Raw genomic sequence first — 7,024 nt, 5'->3', positions numbered from 1 at the left:
ATGCACTCTCTTTCTACTCGTTGCTGGTCTCTCCATAGATAGATATTGGTGATTCGTAGGAAAATTTTTGAATTTCTGCTACGTTCCCCAACAGTGGCATCATGAGCTAGGTCTATTGCGTAGATTCTTTGCACGAGTAGAACACAAAGTAGTTGTGGGCGTCGATATTGTTCAATATGCTTGCCGTTACTAGTCTTATCTTGATTCGGTGGCATCATGGGATGAAGCGGCCCGGACCAACCTTACACGTACGCTTACGTGAGACCGGTTCCACCGACAAACATGCACTAGTTGCATAAGGTGGCTGGCGGGTGTCTGTCTCTCCCACTTTAGTCGGATCGGATTCGATGAAAAGGGTCCTTATGAAGGGTAAATAGCAATTGGCATATCACGTTGTGGTTCATGCGTAGGTAAGAAACGTTCTTGCTAGAAACCCATAGCAGCCACGTAAAACATGCAAACAACAATTAGAGGACGTCTAACTTGTTTTTGCAGGGTATGCTATGTGATGTGATATGGCCAAAAAGGATGTGATGAATGATATATGTGATGTATGAGATTGATCATGTTCTTGTAATAGGAATCACGACTTGCATGTCGATGAGTATGACAACCGGCAGGAGCCATAGGAGTTGTCTTTATTTATTTGTGACCTGCGTGTCAACTTAAACGTCATGTAATTACTTTACTTTATTGCTAACCGTTAGCCATAGTAGTAGAAGTAATAGTTGGCGAGGCAACTTCATGAAGACACGATGATGGAGATCATGATGATGGAGATCATGGTGTCATGCCGGTGACGATGATGATCATGGAGCCCCGAAGATGGAGATCAAAAGGAGCAAAGTGATGATGGCCATATCATGTCACTATTTGATTGCATGTGATGTTTATCATGTTTATACATCTTATTTGCTTAGAACGGCGGTAGTAAATAAGATGATCCCTTACAACAATTTCAAGAAGTGTTCTCCCCTAACTGTGCACCGTTGCGACAGTTCGTGTTTCGAAGCACCACGTGATGATCGGGTGTTAGATTCTAACGTTCACATACAACGGGTGTAAGACAGATTTACACACGCGAAACACTTAGGGTTAACTTGACGAGCCTAGCATGTACAGACATGGCCTCGGAACACGGAGACCGAAAGGTCGAACATGAGTCGTATAGAAGATACGATCAACATGAAGATGTTCACTGATGATGACTAGTCCGTCTCACGTGATGATCGGACACGGCCTAGTTTGACTCGGATCATGTAATCACTTAGATGACTAGAGGGATGTCTATCTGAGTGGGAGTTCATAAGATGAACTTAATTATCCTGAACATAGTCAAAAGGTTTTTGCAAATTATGTCGTAGCTCACGCTATAGTTCTACTGTTTAGATATGTTCCTAGAGAAAAATTAGTTGAAAGTTGATAGTAGCAATTATGCGGACTAGGTCCGTAAACTGAGGATTGTCCTCATTGCTTCATAGAAGGCTTATGTCCTTAATGCACCGCTCAGTGTGCTGAACCTCGAACGTTGTCTGTGGTTGTTGCGAACATCTAACATACACGTTTTGATAACTACGTGATAGTTCAGTTAAACGGTTTAGAGTTGAGGCACCAAAGACGTTTTTGAAACATCGCGAAACATATGAGATGTTTTGAGGGCTGAAATTGGGATTTCAGGCTCGTGCCCACGTCAAGAGGTATGAGACCTCCGACGATTTTCTTAGCCTGCAAACTAAGGGAGAAAAGCTCAATCGTTGAGCTTGTGCTCAGATTGTCTGAGTGCGACAATCACTTGAATCGAATGGGAGTTGATCTTCCAGATGAGATAGTGATGTTTCTCCAAAGACATTGCCACCAAGCTGCTAGAGCTTCGTGATGAACTATAATATATCAAGGATAGATATGGTGATCCTTGACGTACTCGCGATGTTTGACACCGCGAAAGTAGAAATCAAGAAGGAGCATCAATTATTGATGGTTGGTGAAGCCACTAGTTTCAAGAAGGGCAAGGGCAAGAAGGGATACTTCATGAAACGGCAAATCAGCTGCTGCTCTAGTGAAGAAACCCAAGGTAAAACCCAAACCCGAGACTAAGTGCTTCTGTAATAAGGGGAACAACCACTAGAGCAGAATTACCCTAGATACTTGGTAGATTAGAAGGCTGGCAAGGTCGATAGAAGTATATTGGATATACATTATGTTAATGTGTACTTTGCTAGTACTCCTAGTAGCACCAGGGTATTAGATACCGGTTCGGTTGCTAAGTGTTAGTAACTCGAAACAAAAGGCTACGGAATAAACGAAGACTAGCTAAAGGTGAGCTGACGATATGTGTTGGAAGTTTTTCCAAGCTTGATATGATCAAGCATCGCACGCTCCCTCTACCAAAGAGATTGGTGTTAAACCTAAATAATTGTTATTTGGTGTTTGCGTTGAGCATAGACATGATTGGATTACGTCTATCGCAATACGGTTATTCATTTAAGGAGAATAATGGTTACTCTGTTTATTTGAATAATACCTTCAATGGTCTTACACCTAAAATGAATGGTTTATTAAATCTCGATCGTAGTGATACACATGTTCATGCCAAAAGATAGTAATGATAGTACCACCTACTTGTGGCACTGCCACGTAAGTCATATCGGTATAAAACGCATGAAGAAGCTCCATATTGATGGATCTTTGGGCTCACTCATTTTTGAAGAGTTTGAGACATGCGAACCATGTCTATTGGTGTATATGCATGAAGAAACTCCATGCAAATGGACCGTTTTGATTCACTTGATTTTGAATCACTTGGGACATGCAAATCATACCACATGGGCAAGATGACTGAAAAGCCTCGTTTTCAGTAAGATGGAACAAGATAGCAACTTGTTGGAAGTAACACATTTTGATGTGTGCAGTCCAATGAGTGCTGAGGCATGCAGTGAATATCGTTATGTTCTTACTTCACAGATGATTCGAGTAGATGTTGAGAATATTTACTTGATGAAACACAAGTCTGAATTATTGAATGGTTCAAGTAATTTCAGAGTGAAGTAGAAGATCATTGTGACAAGAGGATAAAATGTCTATGATATGATCATGGAGATGAATATCTGAGTTACGAGTTTTGGCACACAATTAAGACATTGTGGAAATTGTTTCACAATTAATACCGCCTGGAACACCATAGTGTGATGGTGTGTCCGAACATCATAGTTGCACCCTATTGGATATGGTGCATACCATGATGTCTCTTATCGAGTTACCACTATCGTTCATGGGTTAGGCATTAGAGACAGCCACATTCACTTTAAATAGGGCACCACATAATTTCGTTGAGACGACACCGTATGAACTATGGTTTGGAGAAACCTAAGTTGCCGTTTCTTGAAAGTTTGGGGCTACGACGCTTATGTGAAAAAGTTTCAGGATTAAGCTCGAACCCAAAGCGGATAAAGTACATCTTCATAGGACACCCAAAACAGTTGGGTATACCTCCTAATTCAGATCCGAAGGCAATATGAATTGTTTCTAGAATTGGGTCCTTTCTCGAGGAAAGGTTTCTCTCGAAAAGTTGAGTGGGAGGATGGTGGAGACTTGATGAGGTTATTGAACCGTCACTTCAACAAGTGTGTAGCAGGGCACAGGAAGTTGTTCCTGTGGCACGTACACCAACTGAAGTGGAAGCTTATGATAGTGATCATGAAACTTCGGATCGAGTCACTACCAAACCTCGTGGGATGACAAGGATGCGTACTACTTCAGAGTGGTACGTAATCCTGTCTTGGAAGTCATGTTGCTAGACAAGAATGAACCTACGAGCTATGGAGAAGCGATGGTGGGCCCGGATTCCGATAAATGGCTCAAGGCCATAAAACCCGAGAGAGGATCCATGTATGAAAACAAAGTGTAGACTTTGGAAGAACTACTTGATGGTCGTAAGGCTGTTAGGTACATATGGATTTTGAAAGGAAGACAGACAATGATGGTAAGTGTCACCATTGAGAAAGCTCGACTTGTCGTTAAGATGTTTTTCGACAAGTTCAAGGAGTTGACTACGATGAGACTTTCTCACTCGTAGCGATGCTAAGAGTCTATTGGAATTATATTAGCAATTACTGCATTATTTATGAAATCTTGCAGATAGGATGTCAAAACATTGTTTCCTCGATGATTCTTGAGGAAAGGTTGTATGTGATACAACCGGAAGGTTTTGTCTATCCTGAAACATGCTAATAAGTATGCAAAGCTCCAGCAATCCTTCTAAGGACTAGAATGAGCATCTCGGAGTTGGAATGTATGCTTTGATGATGATCAAAGATTTTGGGTGTATACAAAGTTTATGAGAAACTTGTATTTCCAAAGAAGTGAGTGGGAGCACTATAGAATTTCTGATGAGTATATGTTGTTGACATATTGTTGATCAGAAATGACGTAGAATTTCTGGAAAGCGTATAGGGTTATTTGGAAAGTGTTTTCAATGGAAAACCTGGATTAAGCTACTTGAACATTGAGCATCAAGATCTATAAGGATAGATCAAAACACTTAATAGTACTTTCAAATGAGCACATGCCTTGACGTGATCTTGAAGGTGTTCAAGATGGATCAGTCAAAGAAGGAGTTCTTGCCTGAGTTGTAAGGTATGAAGTTAAGACTTAAAGCTCGACCATGGCAGAATAGAGAGAAAGGAACGAAGGTCGTCCCCTATGCTTAAGACATGGCTCTACAGTATGCTATGCTGTGTACCGCACCTGAAGTGTGCTTTACCATGAGTCAGTCAAGGGGTACAAGAGTGATCCAAGAATGGATCACAGGACAGCGGTCAAAGTTATCCTTAGTAACTAGTGGACTAAGGAATTTTCTCAATTATGGAGGTGGTAAAAGAGTTCGTCGTAAAGGGTTACGTCGATGCAAGCTTAACACCTATCCGGATAGCTCTGAGTAGAGATATCGGATACGTATAATGGAGCAACAATTTAGAATAGCTCCAAGTAGAACAGTTATTTGGAATAGCTCCAAATAGAACGTGGTAGCTGCATCTAGGAGATGACATAGAGATTTGTAAAGCACACACGGATCTGAAAGGTTCAGACCCGTTGACTATAACCTCTCTCACAAGCATAACATGATCAAACCCAGAACTCATCGAGTGTTAATCACATGGTAAATGTGAACTAGATTATTGACTCTAGTAAACTCTTTGGGTGTTAGTCACATGGGGATGTGACCTTGAGTGTTAATCACATATCGATGTGAACTAGATTATTAACTCTAGTGCAAGTGGGAGACTGTTGGAAATATGCCCTAGAGGCAATAATAAATTGATTATTATTATATTTCCTTGTTCATGATAATCGTTTATCATCCATGCTAGAATTGTATTGATAGGAAACTTAGATACATGTGTGGATACATAGACAACACCATGTCCCTAGTAAGCCTCTAGTTGACTAGCTCGTTAATCAATAGATGGTTACGGTTTCCTGACCATGGACATTGGATGTCGTTGATAACGGGATCACATCATTAGGAGAATGATGTGATGGACAAGACCCAATCCTAAGCCTAGCACAAGATCATGTAGTTCGTATGCTAAAGCTTTTCTAATGTCAAGTATCATTTCCTTAGACCATGAGATTGTGCAACTCCCGGATACCGTAGGAGTGCTTTGGGTGTGCCAAACGTCACAACGTAACTAGGTGCCTATAAAGGTGCACTACGGGTATCTCTGAAAGTGTCTGTTGGGTTGGCACGAATCGAGATTGGGATTTTGTCACTCCGTGTAAACGGAGAGGTATCTCTGGGCCCACTCGGTAGGACATCATCATAATGTGCACAATGTGACCAAGGGGTTGATCACGGGATGATGTGTTACGGAACGAGTAAAGAGACTTGCCGGTAACGAGATTGAACAAGGTATCGGTATACCGACGATCGAATCTCGGGCAAGTACCATACCGCTAGACAAAGGGAATTGTATACGGGATTGATTGAGTCCTTGACATCGTGGTTCATCCGATGAGATCATCGTGGAACATGTGGGAGCCAACATGGGTATCCAGATCCCGCTGTTGGTTATTGACCGGAGAGCATCTCGGTCATGACTACATGTCTCCCGAACCCGTAGGGTCTACACACTTAAGGTTCGATGACGCTAGGGTTATAAAGGAAGTTCGTATGTGGTTACCGAATGTTGTTCGGAGTCCCGGATGAGATCCCGGACGTCACGAGGAGTTCCGGAATGGTCCGGAGGTAAAGATTTATATATAGGAAGTCCTGTTTCGGCCATCGGGACAAGTTTCGGGGTCATCGGTATTGTACCGGGACCACCGGAAGGGTCCCGGGGGCCCACCGGGTGGGGCCACCTGCCCCGGGGGGCCACATGGGCTGTAGGGGGTGCGCCTTGGCCTACATGGGCCAAGGGCACCAGCCCCTAGAGGCCCATGCGCCAAGATATAGGAAAAAGGGGAGAGTCCTAAAGGGGGAAGGCGCCTCCGAGGTGCCTTGGGGAGGATGGACTCCTCCCCCCCTCTTAGCCGCACCCCTTCCTTGGAGGAAGGGGCAAGGCTGCGCCTCCCCCCTCTCCCCTGCCCCTATATATAGTGGAGGGGAGGGAGGGCATCCATACCTGAGCCCTTGGCGCCTCCCTCCCTCCCGTGACACCTCCTCCTCTCCCGTAGGTGCTTGGCGAAGCCCTGCAGGATTGCCACGCTCCTCCATCACCACCACGCCGTTGTGCTGCTGCTGGATGGAGTCTTCCTCAACCTCTCCCTTTCTCCTTGCTGGATCAAGGCGTGGGAGACATCGTCGAGCTGTACGTGTGTTGAACGCGGAGGTGCCGTCCGTTCGGCACTAGGATCATCGGTGATCTGAATCACGACGAGTACGACTCCATCAACCCCGTTCACTTGAACGCTTCCGCTTAGCGATCTACAAGGGTATGTAGATGCACTCTCTTTCTACTCGTTGCTGGTCTCTCCATAGATAGATCTTGGTGATTCGTAGGAAATTTTTTGAATTTCTGCTACGTTC

The sequence above is a fragment of the Triticum aestivum genome, chromosome 3A (assembly GCF_018294505.1).
Source record: "Triticum aestivum cultivar Chinese Spring chromosome 3A, IWGSC CS RefSeq v2.1, whole genome shotgun sequence".
Lineage (NCBI taxonomy): Eukaryota > Viridiplantae > Streptophyta > Magnoliopsida > Poales > Poaceae > Triticum > Triticum aestivum.
Note: the sequence above shows the minus strand (reverse complement) of the source record.